This window comes from Thalassophryne amazonica, chromosome 15, assembly GCF_902500255.1.
Source record: "Thalassophryne amazonica chromosome 15, fThaAma1.1, whole genome shotgun sequence".
Classification (NCBI taxonomy): Eukaryota; Metazoa; Chordata; class Actinopteri; order Batrachoidiformes; family Batrachoididae; genus Thalassophryne; species Thalassophryne amazonica.
The window spans coordinates 12070420-12091087 of NC_047117.1; positions in this window are offsets into that span (position 1 = coordinate 12070420).

Genomic DNA, 20668 nt, shown 5'->3' on the forward strand with positions numbered 1-20668 from the left:
AGCCCTCACAGTCTCACTGCTCACTGCCATATTGCTGATTTTTGTGTCACTTTCCAGCCTTGTTCCTCGCTCAGTTTTTGCCTGCCTGTATTTTGACTCTGCTTCGTTTTTGACCTTGTTTCAGCCTTGCCTCTGACAGCCCATACACTGTGTTTTTTTTTTTACCTGTGCCTGTTATTGAACTACGTCTCACCCTTTCGCCATTCTGATACCTTTGCTTTGCTGCTGGATTCCCTGTGTTCCGACCTCCCGCCTGCTTCTCTTATTAAACCTTTTGAACTCTATCAGTCGTGTGAGATTGCATTTGTGTCCACCCGGTTTGTGCCACGCCTGATACTGGTCTGCTTGAGGTTTCTTCCTAAAATCATCAGAGGGAGTTTTTCCTTACCACTGTCGCCTGTGTGCTTCCTCTGGGGGTTGGTAAGGTTAGACCTTACTTGTGTGAAGTGCCTTGAGGTAACTTTGTTGTGATTTGGTGCTATATGAATGAAAATAAATTGAAATTGAAACTTTGTCTTTTTGGAATGCCTTTTTGTAATGACTGTGCCAAACAAAGAGATTTACTTGGGGACAGGGAACATCAGCTACGACATTTTATCCATGTGCCGTTTTTCTCTGAGCATGATCCAGCACGCAGGTGCCACAGTGCTGAGGATGCGAACAGCTGAGAAGGCCACGTGGATGCCCAGGTTTCACCTGGTTCCAACAGATGATGACTTATGAGTGGTCAGCTGTCTGCCTGGATGGTTGCCATCCGGGACACAAGATGGTTCCATGGTGTGGTGGATACCGTGACACACTGCACCAGTTTCCTGCTCCCAGACTTGACCTGCGTTGACGTGCACAACAGTGAGTCTCAGACTGTATTCCACAGGTGGAGTAAATATGTTGTCACCCTGCTGCTCTTCCTCTGCGGGACCTTAAATACATATACTACAGTAATGTCTGACCATTATCTTGCCTGTGCCTGTGCACGTTACCTATGCCAGGGGTCACCAACCCTGCATTTTTTTCCCAACGCTCCCTGCTGCTTAGCTCATTCAATTGTGCTCGGTCAATCAAGAGCTAGGAAGTAGACTTGACAAATCAGCTGTGGTTGCAGGTGGGATTCATGGATAACACACTGGACAGGTGAGATTCATGAGCAGGATTGTGACCCCTGACCTACTCCAGTGGACAAAGATGGTAAATGGACTGCATTTACACAGTGCTTTTTCATCTGCATCAAATGCTCAAAGTGCTTTACAAATAATCCCTCACATTCACCCCGATGTGAGCCTGCTGCCATGCAAGGTGCCCACTACACATCAGCAGCAATTAGGGGATTAAGGACCTTGACGACGGGCCCTTAGTGATTTTTTTGATGAGGCTGGGATTTGAACCGAGGATCCTGTGGTCTCAAGCCCAACGCTTAACCACTAGACCATCACCTCCCCTAGAAGGGGATCTGCACCCCTGCTGTTGGTGGACAAAATATCACAAAAGTTAATCAACAGATTTATGTGAAAAATTTTGAAGAGATTGTTTAAGTTTCCAGGATGAACTGACCAAGAATTCTGTTAGATATTGGATTATCATGTTAACAGAGTCAAAAGTTAACTGAATATAAATATCCAATATCCAAGTAGCCTACGAACAAACACACACATACACGACCATATGATTCAATTTATTCAACATTGTGAACAGAATGTTTTGGTGTGTAAGTACAGCACATAATATTGGGCTTTAAGGCTCTGACTTCATCACTCCCCAGTCTTTCTGTGCAGCCTTTAGTTGATGCTGCGGGGAGTGACGAGGTCAGAACCTTGACGCTAAACATGATTTGCTGCACTTACATAATAATAAAATATTCTACAAGAACGGGATGAATGAAGTGAGCCTTATTGCAGCGGCAGGATGATTTTATGTAGATTTACTTTAACGAACAAATGTACAGAGATGTTGATTTCATATATCTAATGCACTACAGGGTTACCACTTTTAACCTGATTGAGAAATGCCTGTTAATAATGAGGGACAAGATGTTTATTTTGACTTTTTGTTTCTGCTGTCTTCCTGCCTGTCTGTATTTGTTTGTGTCTGTATTAAATAGGCAGTTAATCTGAGCATGTCTGCTGGCAGGACATCAAGATGCCCCATAGTGCATTTAGGCAAACAGCCAGACTCCAACAACATTGGACTGAGACCTGATGCGTTCACTGTCAGATGGAATCAGTGGAAACTCCAGAGGTTTATTTATTTGATTTTGTTCTTTGTAGAACTGTGTGAGAGCCTGAATATTTTGGAGTGGGACAAAATTTTTAATGTATTTATTTATTTTGTGGTAAATATGTAATTCTGCATTTTAAAGTAAATTTAAAGTACAGACTATATATGTTTTAATCCACACATACAACAAAATCAGATAATAGTTTTTTTTTTTTGTTTTTTTTTTTTTTAGAAAAAAGTAACTCTTCTAATTGGGGAAAAATAACAAATTTGGGAAAACATAGAAGAAGAACAGTACAGTCCAGTTGAGCAGCATAGTCTTGTTTGAGGGTGGGCCCTAAAGGGTTAAAATAGGATGCATATGATGCAATAATCCTACATCTGGGGACAGCCCTCTTTGAGTTTTTGGCCAAATTACATGGCAAACAAAGTGCAAATGCAAAGAAGTGGCGATGTGGTGGAAAGTGGACATGTGTTGCAGTTTGTTTATGACCCGGAGCTCAAACATGTCGAGGCGGTTGTGCAGGCGAGAGAACACAGCTACTCTGGTTAGCTGTGTAGCCATTACCAAACACGTACTGACACAACCTCTCCCATTTGCCTCGTCTTCCCTTCTCCACTGGGAACCGAACAAAACTCCGCACTGAAAAAAATTTGGAGTGATATTTACTTGAAAAAAATCTAGGGAAGTTTTTCCACTCAGAAATTCCAAGTAAATTTTACAAAGGGAATTCTTAAGTAAATTTTGCTTGCATATATTAATTTATCTAAAATAATAACTCAAGTAACATTTACTAGCAATTATCAACTGAATATTTTCATTGAATATTACTCTGTCTTTATTCATAAAAAGTAAAACTTTTCAGCTGTTCCCCTTGTTTTCACAGCAGATCCAGTTTGGATCTGCATGTTGATTTGGCACAAATTCTACACTGGATGCCCTTCCTGATGATCTCCACATTACATGGAGAAATGCGGCAGGGGTGGGGTTTGAACCAGGAACCTTTTGCACTGAAACCAAGTGCACTAACCACTTGGCCACACCTCTGCTTGCTATGGATTATATATATATATATATAAAAAAATCTTAAATTTGTCAGACAGTGAGACAAAATAAATTCTGTTTAGAAAAAGATGCATCAAGATGTATCGATGGTTGTTTTATAATGAACACATTCATGAACTAATGATCCAAGATCTGCTGTGGTGACTCTGAGTGAAAACAAGGGCAACCAATGGGACTTAAAACTCAGTGCAGAGGTGGTGGATAAGCAGTTAGTGCACTTGGTTTCAGTGCAGATGGTTCCCGGTTCAAGCCCCACCCCTGCTACATTTCATGTAATGTGGAGGTGCGTGAGGAAGGACATCCAGTGTAGAATTTGTGCCGAATTAACATGCAGATCCAAATTGGATCTGCTGTGGCAACCTTGAGTGAAAGCAAGGGGAACAGCTGAAAAGTTTTACTTGTTATGAATAAAGACAGTAAAATTCAATGAAAATATTAAATTGATAATTGCTAGTAAATGTTACTTGAGTTATTCTTTTAGATAAACTAATATATGGAAGTAAAATTTACTTGGAATTTCTGAGTGGAAAAACTTGCCTAGGTTTTTTTCAAGGAAATATCACTCCAAATTTTTTTCAGTGCACTTTTCGCAACTGCTTCAGTGATTGCCGCCAAAACAGTACACATTTATCTGTGTGAAATTATGCTGTGTTTGTATTGCTCTGTCCCCCGAAGTGGTCAAATCCTGCAATATCACACAGGGTTGAAATGAGACTGCGCTGCCCTATTTCCTATCATTTCATTTCATTTTTTTTTTTTTTGTGATTCAATTTGATTTATTTATATAGTGCCGGATCACAACAAAGTCGCTTCAAAGCGCTTCATGTGGGTAAGGTCTAACCTCATCAGGCCACCTGAGTTAGAACATGGGCAACAGCGGTTAAAAAAGAAGTCCTAAAATGTTTAAGTAAATTGAAGTGCTGTTTCATCGCGGTGTCTGTCAGTCCAGCCACTCCCAGAGGGTAGTTATTTATTGACAAAAATCCTGTTCCCAGGTCTGTCTTCAGCGGCAGCAAGTCAGAGAAAAACCACAAAATGAGTCGTTTGACGCTAAGAGTACCTAAAGTACTAGTTCCTAATAATAAACCAACAGAGAAGCAGAGAGGGTACTAATGTGATCACTGGCATATTTCTCATATTTAGTTATTTATTTATTGACCTAAATTATTTTAGTTCTTCTTTGGTCTATTAATAATAATAAACCTATTATATGAGATGACACCAACGTTTTTGAAGGGTCCTGATGGTGTGTACATATTGAGGGGACTCATAACAAAATTTCGATTTGGGTCCTGGCGCTTCAGAAATGTGTATTCAGCTCCACTGCTCTCCAAGTCCCCCCCCCCCCCCCCCCCCAGAGCCGCCTATGGCTTCAGTGCAGAGAATCACTCACTTTTTTGACTTCCAATCAACACAAAACTACACTGAAGATGGTGGATTATGTACAACAAACAAAAAACAAGCCAACAAAAACTTAATGCGGTTTGAGAGTGCAGAAGCTGTCAAAAAAACCAAACCGTATTAAGTTTTTGTTGGCTTGTTTTTGTTTGTTGTTACACATCGTCCCAACTTTATTGGCAATGGGGTTGTACTCAACGAGTGTCTGCAGCGCCTGAAGTGCCATGCAGCCCTTTCCCCCCCTCCCACAGATCAGCTGGTTGGCTGCGCGTCCATGAGAGCGAGAGAGAGAGAGAGAGAGAGAGAGAGAGAGAGAGAGAGAGAGAGAGAGAGAGAGAGAGAGAGAGACGCAGCTTGACGCAGTGTGAAAGGCAGCAACTGAGAGCAGAGCTTGAGCAGGAGGGAGACGGCAGCGAGGCGCCGTTTTGCGTTTTCCCCCTCGACCCCAACCATCCTAAAGAATCCCAAACCCCTTCACGTGTCTCGCTACTCTCCACAGAGGAGACGCGGACGCGCGCCGGATCAAAACAACAACAACAACAACAACAACAACAAAATTATTCAAAAGAATATTAAAAACCGAACCAGCTGCACACCCAGAGGCATCGAGCGGACCCTTTGGCTGAGGAGATCTGCGCACACGTCCGCGCGGACACCAGGTAAAGTGAGAACAGGGACAGGCGCACATTTGTGCACAGTTAATTTTTTTAATTTGTATTTGGTTTGCATGTGAAGTTTGAAATCAGCTCTGGCGTTTCTTGCGCAGCGGCACTTTCACCAATCCGTGCGCGCGGATGAATGATGGAATGCGCTGGTTTGGCTCCTGCTGCTGCTGCTGCTGCTGCTGCTGCTGTGGGGTGCGCGCGCGCGCGTGGCGTTGCCCTATCCACCGATCTGTTCCATTCATGTTGTCGGCGCGTGCGGATCCAAGTACGATGAACATCAGGACTTTCCATCTTCCATCTGAGGACCCTATGATGCAAATACGGAGTATTTATTTATTTGCGCACGTTTTATTTATTTTATTTCATTTGGGGGAGGCGGCGGGAGGAGGGGGTGGGGGGTACTTGGCTTTAGTTTGTGTCTTTGTCCCGGGACGGGCTACTGAGGCGCGGCGGCGGAGTTGTTCAGCACCGCGGACAGCGACACTGACCTGATCTGTCCATGGTTCTGAAGAAAGAAGCTGTCAAAGCGACAAATCACCTATGGACGAGAGTCGCTGTCCGCGGTGCTGAGAAGCTGCTTCTTCTCTCATCAGCACCAGTGACTGTTTAACGCTCTGACGGGAAAATAACGCTTCCCCATCTGCATTTCTCTGTCGGCGTGTTTCTTATTTTAGATCTGGGAGGAAAAAAAAAATGTGGAAAGCTTCACACGTGACGCCCTAAAACCACATAACTTCAGTTTTTCCCCTCTAACCTGTCAGGACATACTGATGCGCAGCATCGTGCAGCATGACGTCACGGGCTGCCGTAAGCTGTGCTTTAGTCATTAATAACTTCACATTCTGCACTTTCCGGGAGCATCCCAGGGTAACATGTCTCCCCCCCCACCAACCAACGCTAAATATGTCTTGAACTGCAAGACTGCGTGCTCCGAGGTGATTAAAACGTCTTTAAATTAATCTGAGATGATATATTTACAACTTTAATCAGTGAATCATTTTTTTTTCATTTGTTTTTGATAAACGATTAAAAAAATATATTTTTGGAATATGTTGTTTTGAATGTTAGGGTGTGTGTGCCTCTAAAGTAAATATATTTTGTATTCATGCAGGGTAGATTTAATTTATACCAAGGGAAATTATTATTATTATCAGTCATTTTCTATACCTACATATTCCATTTAATGGTCATGGGGGATGGAGCCTATCCCAGCAACATCATCGTCACCAATTCAATTCAATTTTCAATTTATTCAATTTCATAAAAGCGCCAAATCACGACAACATTGCCCCAAGGTGCTTCACACAAAACAGTTCCAAAACAGTTTAACATGAATTAAGAACAAGCATAAAACACAATTAAAAGCAGGTGATCTGCTCTGTGTCAGCCTGATCTCGTCAGATCTCAGAAGCTAAGCAGTACGGGACCTTGTTAGTACTTGGATGGGAGACTTCTTTGGAACACCAGCGGCTGTGTGTGTTTCTCCAGGTAACACTGGAGTTGTGTCAGGAAGGGCATCCGGCATAAAACCTGTGCCAAATATCAATGCGGATCATAAAACACAATTAAAAACAAAATTTAAAACAATACAATTTAAAAGAATTACAAAGCCAATTAACACACTTGTTAACCAAAGCACTGATTTTAAAAAAGTGTCTTCAGTCTTAACTTGAAGGTCTCCACAGTATCAGACTGTCTTATCGACACTGGGAGACTATTCCACAATAAGAAAAGATAAGAAAAGGCCCTTTGACCGACAGACCTCTTCCTCACCCTCACAACACAAAGCAGTCCTGCATCAGATGAGCGCAAAGCCCTGGATGGTACATAGGGCTTAATCAAATCAGCTAAGTACGTCGCTGCCAATCCATGAACAGCTTTATAGGCTAATAACAGAACTTTAAAGTCTGATCTCACAATTCAATTTCAATTTCAATTTATTAATTTATATAACGCCAAATCACGACAAAGTCGCCCCAAGGCGCTTGACATAATTCACAACAACACACATGAATGTAAAATCAAAATTAAAAGCAAGAAAAGCACAGTAAAAAGATAAAACACAGTAGAATAAAAAGAAATTACAAAGCAAACACAAACAGATTAAAAAATTAATGATAAGACAGTCTAAAAAAGTGGGTCTTCAGCCTTGATTTAAAAATCTCCACCGTGTCAGACTGCTGAATAACAGCAGGTAGATCGTTCCAAAGAGCCGGACCACGGTAGGAGAAGGCTCTATACCCCACAGACTTTTTGTTCATTCTCAGAACACACAGAAGCCCTGCGCCCTGCGAACGCAAAGGCCTCGCAGGTACGTAGGGCTTAAGCAAGTCCGCCAGGTAGGAAGGTGCCAGTCCATGAACAATTTTATAAACCAACAATAAAACTTCAAAATCCGATCTGGCAGAAACCAGTAGCCAACGAAGGGATGCAAGAACAGGTGTAATATGGTCAGACTTTCTAGTCCGTGTCAAAAGTCTGGCAGCAGCATTCTGAACTAATTGGAGACCCCCAATACTGGACTGCGGCATCCCTGAAAATAGGACATTACAATAATCCAGTCTGGAGGAAACAAAGGCATGAATCAGGGTCGCAGCATCAGCCATGGACAAAATGGGATGAATCATCGCTATATTTCTCAAATAGAAGAAGGCACCTCTCACAACATCCCTAATGTGAAGACCAAAGGACAAAACAGGGTTAAAAACCACCCCAGTGTTCCTCACCCTGTCCGTGTGATGCACGACACACGAACCAAAGCCAAGCACTAGCTTATCAAATTGATTCCGATATCTTGCTGGACCAGTAACCATCATTTCACGCTTGTCAGAATTTAGAACTAAGTTACTAGACATCCAACCTGTCACTGATGCAAGGCAATCCTCTATTGTTTTTTATAGATTTGAGATTACCAGCAGTTATCAGTATATACAATTGAGTATCATCATTTTAGCAATGAAAGACAATCCCAAAATGCTGCAGTATATGACCAAGGGGTGCTATATAGAGGGGGGAAAAGCAGGGGGCCCTGTGGAACCCCAAATTTCATATTGCTAAGGTTAGAAATAGTGCTATCATATAAAAAAACACAGAAAGCGACCATGCAAGGGCACTTCCAGTAATCCCAAAGTAATGTTCCAACCTATCAAGTAAAATATGATGATCCACGGTATCGAATGCAGCACTAAATCCAACAGCACCAAAACTGAAGTGGTGTCCAAATCCATTGTGAGGAGAAGATCATTCACTACTTTAGTAAGAGCTGTCTCCGTGGAGTGGTATTTTCTGAAAACAGACTGCAGTTTCTCAAAAAGATTATTCTCTGTAAGGTAGTCCACAAGCTGCCGTGAGACCACTTTTTCCAGAATTTTAGAGCAAAATGATAGATTTGATATGGGCCTATAATTTGTCAGTTCACTAGGGTCAAGATTAGGTGTTTTAAGTAATGTTTTAATCACTGCAGATTTAAAACATTTAGGAACAGATCCAGGAGTTAATGAAAGATGAACAATTTCCAGCACTGTTGGCCCAAGAATAGGCCAGAAGTCCTTAAACAATTTTGTTGGGATGGGGTCAAGTAAATAGGTTGTGCTTTTTGTAGACATTACAAGTTTTGTCAGCACATCTAGTGAGACACCATCAAACCCAGCAAATCTAGGTGGCATCCTGGCCATAGCACCCACCTCAACAGCAGGGTGCGGTGGGTGAACTGGTGCATGCTGGGATATGTTTAACCTAATATTTTCAATTTACTTCTCAAAGTAATCCAAGAAGTCCTGTGCTGAAAATGGAGAAGACTTACAGGTGGCTGTCCATTGCCACCGTGTTGAACAAGAACTTTGAGTTATACTTGTTTTTATTAATCAAATCAGACTAATAGGCCCGCTTTGTAGTCAATAGTGCATGCTTGTAGTCTAAAAGGGCATTGTACCAGGCAAGATGGAATACTTCTAGTTTGGAACTATGCCATTTCCATTCTAAAGATCTAGCCTTCTTCCTAAGGTCACACAAGTGACCATTAAACCAAGGCAACCGTGCTTTGGGAGGGCGTTGTTTTAGTAAAAGTGGAGCAATCATATCAAGTATAGTTTTAAGCACTGAATTCAGACTGTCCACAATACTATCTACTGACTACTATCTATCCTCTAAGCTTGAGGCTAAGATGTTAGGCAATCTAGCCTCAAGTTCAGTCACAGTTGAGGGGTTAATATATCGCTGCTGGAGTAAACAAAGTTGTTGTTCCGTTAAACACGGCAGCGAAAGTGTAAACCTAATAAGTGAGTGGTCAGAGATCATTGATGCAAGGAGCAAGATATCAACATTCGTAACAGCAATACCGCGTGTGAGAACCAGATCCAGGGTATTTCCACTAGTATGCGTCGAACCCCGAATGCATTGCTGGAAAACCAGTGCATCCACAATTTCCATAAATGATTTACAGACAGGATTGGAAGGTTTATTTACATGAATTTTAAAATCACCAATGATCAAAATATTATCTGCATTCATAGATAACTCAGAAATTAATGCCACAAATTCATCTAAAAATTCAGAGTATGGACCGGGGGCTTATAAACAATGACAACATAACACGATTGATTTCCATTCTTCTGGCCGTGACAACACACACCATGATAGACAGAACGGAGAATCAGGTGTTCAAAGGAATTATATTTCCGACCCCCAGCAACTAATAAAGTAAACCTAGATCTATAAATAAAAGCAACACCTCCGCCTTGCTTCGTCTCACGAGACACATGACTAAATGTATACACTGGTGGGCAGGCCTCATTTAAAGGATGGAAAGCTGTAGGTCTAAGCCAGGTCATCATCAATCATTCATTCATTCCATTTCTATATTCCATTTATTCCATTTAATGGTCATGGTGGCTGTAGCCTATCCCAGTGTTGTTATTTTTCATTCATTCATTTTCTATACCTACATTTCCATTTAAAGGTCATGGGGGGAAGAGCCTATCATAGCATTATTATTATTTATTATTATTCCTTTTCTATATTCCATTTATTGCAATTAATGGTCAGGGTGGCTGTAGTCTATCCCAGCATTATTATTATTTTTCATCCATCCATCCATTTTCTATACCCACTTACTCCAGTTAAGGGTCATGGGGGCTCGAGCCTATATCACAGCAGTATTATTATTATTATTATTATTATTATTATTATTTATTATTTTCATTAATTCATTTTGTGTGCCCACATATTCCATTTAATGGTCACAGGGGCTGGAACTTATCCCAACAGTGCTATTATTATTATTTATTTATTCATTATTATTTATGGAAGTCTGTGCATTTCTAATGTATTTTCCTTTAAATTCCCATTTTAAACAGCATTTCTCTCCTTTAAAAAAAAATGCATGAAGGGGTTTTTTGCATCTGAATCATTCAAATAGTGATTTAGTTTACATTCTGAGTGCAGGTTGATTCGCAGTGGGCATCTCAAGAGTTCACCTGGAGCATAACATAGAAGACTTTTAGCGTGTGCAGTTTGCTCGTGTTGGCCTCTGAATATTTCATCTGCGACTTGCACAAAAATCCTTTGAACTAAAGGAGCACTCAGTTTGGTACAACCATCTGCCAAGGTGCAGCAGACAGAAGCACTAATGCTACATTCATATATTGTTGGTAGAAACACCGTTGGGCTGGTTTACAGCTTAATTAAAGATCTCTGCAGTTAACGACTGTAGATGAGGATTTACAGTGTTACTTAGATATGTTTAATTAACCAGTGCATCAGCATTTGAGTGTTTTGCATAATGCTGCATTAAAACAGTAAGCTCTGTTGTTTAAAGAATGGACTTTCTGTAATGTTACTGCTTGTTTTACCTCTGTAATGTCATTTTGTTATGAATCAGGGTGATACCACAGTACAACAATCATCTCTCACCATTTGGCTTTAGCCACATCCTGTTTTTTTCCCCCTCGTAGCTGTGGCAACTGTACAAAATACTTTTTTTAAATGAAAGGTATCAGAGGGCTGATTGCACACGCTGCATGTTCTACACACCATGATATACATGTATATGTCTGTAATGGTGTTTTTGGCAATGTGTGACATCATCATAGGATTCTGTGTGACTTAATTGTGAAGTCATTCACACCAGTCAATCACAAATATTTTACTGATCAATATATGCTTTCAATCATCCATCTATGCTTCTTGAGATACATAAACATTGACACACATGTACAAGCATGTTCCAGTGAAACCATTAGTTAAAAAAACAAAAAACTTTTGACCATCTGCCACGCACACCAACAACATGTGAAACCAACGTAATCATATTCCAGCCTTTCTGTTGGGAAAGTGTAATGCCACTGACCCACAACAGGGGGCGTAAATGAACAGACAATAGATGAGCCAAAATACAACACTTTACTGTTGTGAAATGTGCACAACGAGAATACAGACACACATAGAATTTGGGTTACAGTCAAGATATACAAGGTGACGTGTGGGCAGGCTCAAGGATAGAAGATGTCCATCCAGAGAGGAGCGGGCACCCACACGATTTCCACCGCCACCGAACCCGGAGAATACTGGAGCCGCCAAGTCCCGAGTCCCCAGGTGATCACCGTCTCCGGCTGTCGGATCTGGTACTGCTGGCAGGAAGCAGAAACAATCAAGAGTGGGTGTGCGCACACACCCAGCAAACAGTCAGCAAAACAGCAGTCTTTCTCCAGGTGGGAAAAAACACCTCCACCTCCAACACAGTAACACAGTAGTGCAAAGCCTGAGAGCTACTTATCCGTTTTGGCGTGAGGGGTGAAGAACGTCACTCCTACACGGACCACAAAACTCAGCACCAGCTGAAAGCAGTCACCAGGATCTCCTGCAAACACTCAGAAAAAGATCACGTGCGTACGGCACAGTCAAACGGCTGAGAGTTTACCTTCTTGGCTAGAAGATATCTCGGCAGGGAGGTGGAGTTGCTGTCCGGCTTTTATGATGATGTGGTGATGAGTGACAGCTGTCAGGTGGTGATGAGAGACAGCTGTCACTCCCGGCTGCTCCTGTGAGGCAGCTGTGCCCTCTCATGCCTGAAGCCCGCACTTCAGGCAGGGTGCCCTCTGGTGGTGGGCCAGCAGTACCTCCTCTTCAGCGGCCCACACAACAGGACCCCCCCCCCCCCCCCCCCCCCAACGGGCACCTCCTGGCAATGGGGGCTGGTACCCCAGACATACCTCAAATGGGGAGAGGCCTGTTGCAGAAGACACCTGGCTGTTATGAGCATACTCGATCCAGGCCAGATGGGTGCTCCAGGCCGTCGGGTGCGCGGATGTTACACAGCGGAGGGTCTGTTCGAGTTCCTGGTTGGCTCGCTCTGCCTGTCCATTCGTCTGTGGGTGATACCCGGACGAGAGGCTCACGGTGGCCCCCAGTTCTCTGCAGAAACTCCTCCAGACCTGTGAGGAGAACTGAGGACCACGATCCGAGACAATGTCAGTTGGTATCCCATGCAGACGTACGACGTGGTGGACCAGGAGGTCTGCTGTCTCCTGGGCCATTGGGAGCTTCGGGAGGGCCACGAAGTGGGCCGCCTTGGAGAATCGGTCCACTATCGTGAGGATGGTGGTCATGCCCTGGGACGGCGGGAGGCCCGTGACAAAATCCAGGCCAATGTGAGACCAGGGGCGACGAGGCACCGGAAGCGGTTGAATGAGTCCTTGAGTCCTTTTGTGGTCCGCCTTGCCCCTGGCACAGGTGGTACAGGCCTGGACATAGTCCCGGATGTCGGCTTCCATAGACGCCCACCAGAAGTGCTGCCGGACCACTGCCACGGTTCTTCGCAACCCTGGGTGGCAGGAGAGCTTGGAACCATGACAGAAGTCCAAGACCGCAGCCCCAGCCTCTGGTGGGACGTACAAGCAGTTCTTTGGACCGGTTCCTGGGTCCGGGCTCCCTGCCAGGGCATCCCGGACGGTTTTCTCCACATCCCAGGTGAGGGTGGCCACGATAGTGGACTCAGGAATGATGGGCTCTGGAGGATCAGACAGCCCTGTTTTGACTTCGTCTTCATGTACCCGGGACAAGGCATCCGATCTCTGGTTCTTGGTCCCGGGGCGATAGGTGATCCGGAAGTCAAAACGCCCGAAGAACAGTGACCAGCGGGCTTGCCTGGGGTTCAGCCGCTTAGCGGTCCTGATATACTCCAGGTTCCGATGGTCTGTGAAAACCGTGAATGGCTCCGAAGCTCCCTCCAACAGGTGTCTCCACTCCTCAAGAGCCTCCTTCACTGCAAGGAGTTCCCGATTGCCCACATCATAGTTCCGTTCTGCCGGGGTCAACCTGCGAGAAAAGTAGGCACACGGGTGAAGAACCTTATCGGACTCCCCGCTCTGGGACAGCACGGCTCCTATCCCTGAGTCAGAGGCATCCACTTCAACCACGAACTGGCGGCTAGGATCGGGCTGCACCAGAACTGGTGCAGTTGAAAACCGACGTTTCAACTCCCTAAACGCGGCTTCGCACCGATCCGACCAGGTGAAGGGGACTTTTGGGGAGGTCAGGGCTGTCAGGGGACTACTAACCTGACTGTAGCCCTTAATGAACCTCCTGTAGAAATTTGCAAAGCCAAGGAACTGTTGCGGCTTCCTACGACTTGTGGGTTGGGGCCAATCTCTCACCGCTGCAACCTTGGCCAGATCAGGAAGGAACCCCAGGAAGGACAAAGAAGTGCGGTGGCACTCACACTTCTCGCCCTTCACAAACAGCCGGTTCTCCAACAACCGCTGCAGGACCTGACGTACATGCTGGACATGGGTCTCAGGATCCGGGGAAAAGATGAGTATATCATCCAGATATACGAAGACAAATTGGTTCAGGAAGTCCCGCAAGACGTCGTTTACCAAACGTCGCGGGGGCATTAGTGAGGCCGAACGGCATGACCAGGTACTCAAAGTGACCTAACGGGGTGTTAAATGCTGTCTTCCACTCGTCTCCCTTCCGGATCCAAACCAGGTGATACGCATTCCTAAGATCTAATTTGGTGAATATTTGGGCTCCATACAGGGGCGTGAACACTGAATCCAATAGGGGCAACGGGTATCGATTGCAAACCGTAATCTCGTTCAGCCCCCTGTAATCAATGCATGGACGGAGTCTGCCGTCTTTCTTGCCCACAAAAAAGAAACCGGCACCCATCGGGGAGGTGGAGTTCCGGATCAGCCCGGCAGCTAACGAGTCCCGGATGTAGGTCTCTATTGATCCGTGCTCAGGACGTGAGAGGTTGTACAGCCTGCTGGACGGGTACTCAACGCCCGGGATCAAATCAATGGCACAATCATACGGACGGTGCGGGGGAAGGGTGAGCGCCAGATCTTTGCTGAAAACGTCAGCAAGATCGTGGTACTCAATCGGCACCACCGTCAGATTGGAGGGGACTTTAACCTCCTCATTAACAGCCAAACCGGGGGGAACAGAGGATCCTAAACAATCCCGGTGGCAGGTTTCGCTCCACTGAGCCACAACCCCAGACGGCCAATCAATCCGGGGATTGTGTTTAATCATCCATGGGAAGCCCAAAATCACACGGGAGGTAGAAGGAGTCACATAAAACTCAATCTCCTCCCGATGATTCCCAGACACTACCAAAGTTACTGGCAGTGTCTTGTGTGTGATTAAAGGGAGAAGGGTGCCATCTAGGGCCCGCACCTTCAGTGGTGAAGGGAGCGCCACTAGAGGGAGCCCTACTTCCCTTGCCCATCTGCTGTCCAGCAGATTCCCTTCTGACCCCGTGTCCACCAGTGCTGGGGCCTGAAGGGTTAGATCCCCATTCAGGATCGTAACTGGGAGACTTGCAGATATGCGTGTATGTCCCACGTGAATGTTATGACCCACCCTTAGCCCAGTCTCTAAAGGCAAGTGTTGTCGTTTTGGCCATTTGGGGCAGTCTTTCTGTATATGCTCTTTTGAGCAGCAGAGAAAACACTCCCCGTGGGCCAGCCTCCTCATTCTGTCATCAGATTTCCTTTTGGCCCTGCTTGTCTCCCTAACAACGTCAGCAGGGGGAGCTGTAGCCACACAGAGCGCTGAGGCTGTGGAGCGTGGGGAGGGCGGAACCTTTTCGGACCCGGAAGGGAGAGGGACGGCGCGTGCCCGGCCACGTCCTTCATCTCGCTCCCGACAGCGTTGTTCTAACCGATTGTCTAATCGTATAACTAGATCAATAAGCCCGTCCAAATCCCGCGGCTCGTCCTTAGCCACCAGATGCTCCTTTAGGACCAGAGACAGTCCGTTTACAAAGGCGGCGCGGAGTGCAACGTTATTCCAGCCGGACCTCGCAGCCGCAATGCAGAAGTCGACTGCATACTCGGCTGCACTCCGATGCCCCTGTCTCAGAGACAGCAGCACTTGAAGCGGTCTCGCCTCTATGTGGGTGATCGAACACCAGTCTGAACTCCCTCACAAACTCAGTATACAACGTTAGGAGCCGTGCATTCTGCTCCCAAAGCGCCGTAGCCCAGGCGCGTGCCTCACCTCAAAGCAAATTAATCACATAAGCCACCCGGCTGGAGTCATCACGGGACGCTGTGCAAAGACAAGCGAACACTGCATTAAGAAGTCCGCGCACGTCTCTACACAACCGCCGTACGGTTCCGGGGGACTTATGTATGCTTCAGGGGACAGTGGGGGGTTCGTTGAACGACCAGTGGAATGTCTATATTCGGCACCAGGACAGCAGGAGGAGGAGCTGCAGCCGCGCCCTGAGCACGCGCTTCCACCTCCGCGGTGAGAGCCTCCATCCTGCGATTGAGTATATTGCTCTGCTCGGTCACTACATCCATCCAAGCAGTGAAGGTGGTTAAGATGCGCTGCAACTCACCTAACACGCCTCCTGCTGGCGCCTGTGCACCCTGCTCTTCCACTGGCTGTTCAACAGATGGTTGACGCCCCTCGGAAACCATGACGTTGGCCGAGATATTCTATTGGGAAAGTGTAATGCCACGGACCCACAACAGGGGGCGTAAATGAACGAACAATAGATGAGCCAAAATACAACACTTTACTGTTGTGAAATGTGCACAACGAGAATACAGACACACATAGAATTTGGGTTACAGTCAAGATATACAAGGTGACGTGTGGGCAGGCTCGAGGATAGAAGACGTCTGTCCAGAGAGGAGCCGGCACCCACACGATTTCCACCGCCACCGAACCTGGAGAATACTGGAGCCGCCAAGTCCCGAGTCCCCAGGTGATCACCGTCTCCGGCTGTCAGATCTGGTACTGCTGGCAGGAAGCAGAAACAATCAAGAGTGGGTGTGCGCACACACCCAGCAAACAGTTAGCAAAACAGCAGTCTTTCTCCAGGTGGGAAAAAACACCTCCACCTCAAACACAGTAACACAGTAGTGCAGAGCCTGAGAGCTACTTATCCGTTTTGGTGTGAGGGGTGAAGAACGTCACTCCTACATGGACCACAAAAGTCAGCACCAGCTGAAAGCAGTCACCAGGATCTCCTGCAAACACTCAGAAAAAGATCACGTGCGTATGGCACAGTCAAACGGCTAAGAGTTTACCTTCTTGGCTAGAAGATATCTCGGCAGGGAGGTGGAGTTGCTGTCCGGCTTTTATGATGATGTGGTGATGAGTGACAGCTGTCAGGTGGTGATGAGAGACAGCTGTCACTCCTGGCTGCTCCCGTGATGCGGCTGCGCCCTCTCGTGCCTGAAGCCCGCACTTCAGGCAGGGCGCCCTCTGGTGGTGGGCCAGCAGTACCTCCTCTTCAGCGGCCCACACAACACTTTGTCATATTCATGATTTCAATCCAACAAACAAGCAAACCCAACAAATTAAAATCATTTCATGATAAAATTATAAAAATGCTGAGAAATCTCTCAATGCCGATGAAAGTGTGTTTGGGGGGATTTCTCAGCTCTGCCCCTGGTGGCAAACCAATCACAACATGCAGTTGGTTCCTCAGTGAAGGTAATAAGTGTAGCAAAAGTTCAGACTCATGGGGAAACAATTTTGTTTGGTTAAAAAGTTGCCGGTCTACTGTGTGTGAGTGTAACCTGAACTCACCCAGCCTTAATTTTGGCTGCAGCGCCTGGTGCCTTCCATGTCTCTCTCTCTCTCTCTCTCTCTCTCTCTCTCTCTCTCTCTCTCTCTCTCTCTCTCTCTCTCTCTCTCTCTCTCTCATAACGAATGTTGTTGCCACGTTGTCCCACAGGGCTGCTAACAGAGTTTTACCACTGAATGACTTCAAGTGTTGGCAGAGTGCCACAGAGAAACAAAGAAATGAAGATGTACACAGATGGAGAAGGATAGGGAAAGAAGGCTTTGGTAGCTCTGCGGCGGCCGCAGTAAACCACAGCTGTTTTTCTGTAACTCATTTTGCAACGTTACGCTTTCAGGGGCAAGGAACAGTCGCCTGGTTTTTTTCAAGGCCAGAGATCATCTGTCACAGTCAAGTTTTTAGTTGTCCGGGGAATTCACAGATAACCATCTCCGAGGTCAATCATTTTGCTTTGACCCCCCCCCCCCCCCCCCCGTCCCAAGATTTGTAAAAAGAAATTATTATGATTATTGTTATTTTTATCATACAGGAAGAAAAATATTCCAACTTTAAACACTGACGGTGTCCACTGGCAGTAACTCTGTGCTGCTGCTGCAGAATCCCATTAATCAGAGGGACTGTGCTGCTTTCATCGTTATTAAGCAGGTGTTGCTGATGAAGCTGGCATTAATTACAAGTGACGACTTTAGTTGAAAAGGACATTATGATGTCTGATAGATTTAATATCAGTGCTGTCTTGACACTGTGCTAAGTTCTTGCTCCTGCCTCGTTAAAGTTTCAAAGGCTTATTTTTCTTATTCATTGGCCCCACAGCCAGTTTTGACCTAATTGGTACCACCAAAGGTGGAAAACAAAACTTACAATCCAGCTGCAAAACAAAATGCATGAGAGCCTTACTGGAGTGGTAGCTGTAGCTATGTAGTAGGTCCTATATAGGCACTGAGGTCCACTTCTATCCATGCTTATTCCTGAATTCTGTCTTGTGAAGCGGAAGACGACTCTCCCTGGACAGGAAGCCAGTCCATTATGGGTTACTTCCCAAGCCAAAAGGTGGGACCCATTTACAGCTGGACAGACTGGGACAATGTAGATAAAGTGTCTTCTCCAAGGACACAGACAGGAAGTAGACAGGAAGTAGCTCCTTATCCCACTGATCGGCTCGACAGTGAGGTCAAAATTACTCACGGGTCAAAATTTTAAAATGCGCCAATCATGTTGATGCATGTATCCCATTATTTGGCTGATCACAAGGATTCTAAAAAGGTATAGTTTGTACTATCTACAGACTAACTTTGTTGAATTATGGGCTAAGAATGGTGACACTGGCCACTTACAGCTTGTACAGGGCTCAAAAATTGAAGTTGCTCTAGTTTCGGTAAAAAGTGACACAAAGCAGAGGTGGGACGTAGTCACTGTCAAGTCACACTTAAGTTATCGATCTGCAAGTCCCAAGTCAAGTTTCAAGTCAGCTTGCAAACAATTGGTGGTCATTATGACTTGGGACATGCTGATTCATGACTTGATGGTGACTTCGCCCCCCCTCTGATGCAAAGTACTGGTTAAGGTGAATGTTTGTCACTAAAGTAAAGGGCAAAAAAGGTACACACACACACACACACACACACACACACACACACACACACACACACACACACACACACACACACACACACACACACACACACACACACACACACACACACACACACACACTATCCTGCTATCACTGCTTTGCCGACGTGCAAGGTTTAAAAAACAAAACCGTTTGACCATCTGCCATGAAGATAAGAATGGGGTTTAATGCTATAAGTTTGGTTCATCAGTAGAACAATTTACAAACTGTTTTTTTTTTTTTGGAATCTTATGATCGGATAAATAATGTGGGTGGAGTATTTTTGATCTTTAACCACCATGTAGCCTTTCACTGACCTCTGCCTGTTATTGCTGCCTCTCTAGGAGGGTTATTACAGTTTATTTTTCTTGTAGGTCATTGAACACTGAGATTGTCAGTGTTGTTTTGTCATCTTAAGTGGTTCTGATAATTTTCTTGGTTCGGTGGACAATTTGAATTATTTTCTTCTTGGAGGCACATTAGGGAGATGTCCATGGCACAATGTTGGCAGCTCGAAGCATCACTGTAGGACAAATATTCACAGAATCCATGGGAATTGCTGCTGCGTCATGAGAGATATTGCCTCTCTCTTCCATCAAGTTATTTAATTTTTTTCCCCCTTGTTCCTGGAGATAGATGCTGCAGAACGGTTGGGCTGCACATCTGGTGAAATCTCAGCCTTGATTTCAAAATCAAGTACCGTCGTCTCAAAATTTCTCAAAGATATCCATATTTTGACAGAAAGCATCCTTAATAAGCATGTTGTTATGCACAGAGCCAGTGGGCTCTGCTGAGAGGGAAAACCCCCCAGAGCGAGGAAGCAAGTCCTCATGCATAGTTAACGGGACACCATCCTTTTGCCTCTGTTTCACTGTGAAGATATGTTACTATACTTTTAGTGAGTGGGCGTTCTGCATTTATTACACTCACGTTTCTTTAACCCTCAAGCGACCGAGTTATTTTAACAACTACTATGACCAAGTGGAGTTATTTATGACCCCATTGACTTTAAATAGGAATACTTCTATATAAATGATTGTTTTTGGGGTTCTCTATATTGATTTCACTCTGTAATATATTTGTCCATCATCTTTTTCATCCTCACTCTGGGCATCAAGGATCAGTCTCAATGCTTATGCTGCTTTAAATCTTGCTATTCTAGGTCTGTTGGCCATGCTTCCTTGCGAAACAGTAACATATAATGATTAGAGTTGGCAAATTATACCATCTGAAGCTACAGGGTCCCCAAAAAACCCAGAACCCATAAAAATTGTAATAAATCCTACAAAGGTCCAGCAGTCTTGAAAATTGCTGGACTTAAACTTCAGTCTGTGTATGATCATTCCCAAAGTTTCAGTTATCTTGGTCACTTTGCATAAATGTCATTTTTTTTTTTCCAAATTATGCTCCAAATGGCATGATTTGTTGACGAAATAGGCCTCCAGGTAAAATGTCTTTTCCTTGGTTGGCCAAAACTTGTTGAGGAAGACAGAACATGAAATTTATGGAAAGCGACCACTAACTGAAACTTTGGGGAATGATTGGACACAGACTGAAGTTTAAGTACAGAAAATTTCAAGAAATTTGCTGGACCTTTGTAGGATTTATTACAGTTTTTATCAACATTTTTTATGGGTGTGTGTGTGTGTGTGTCACCCTGTATAATGTCG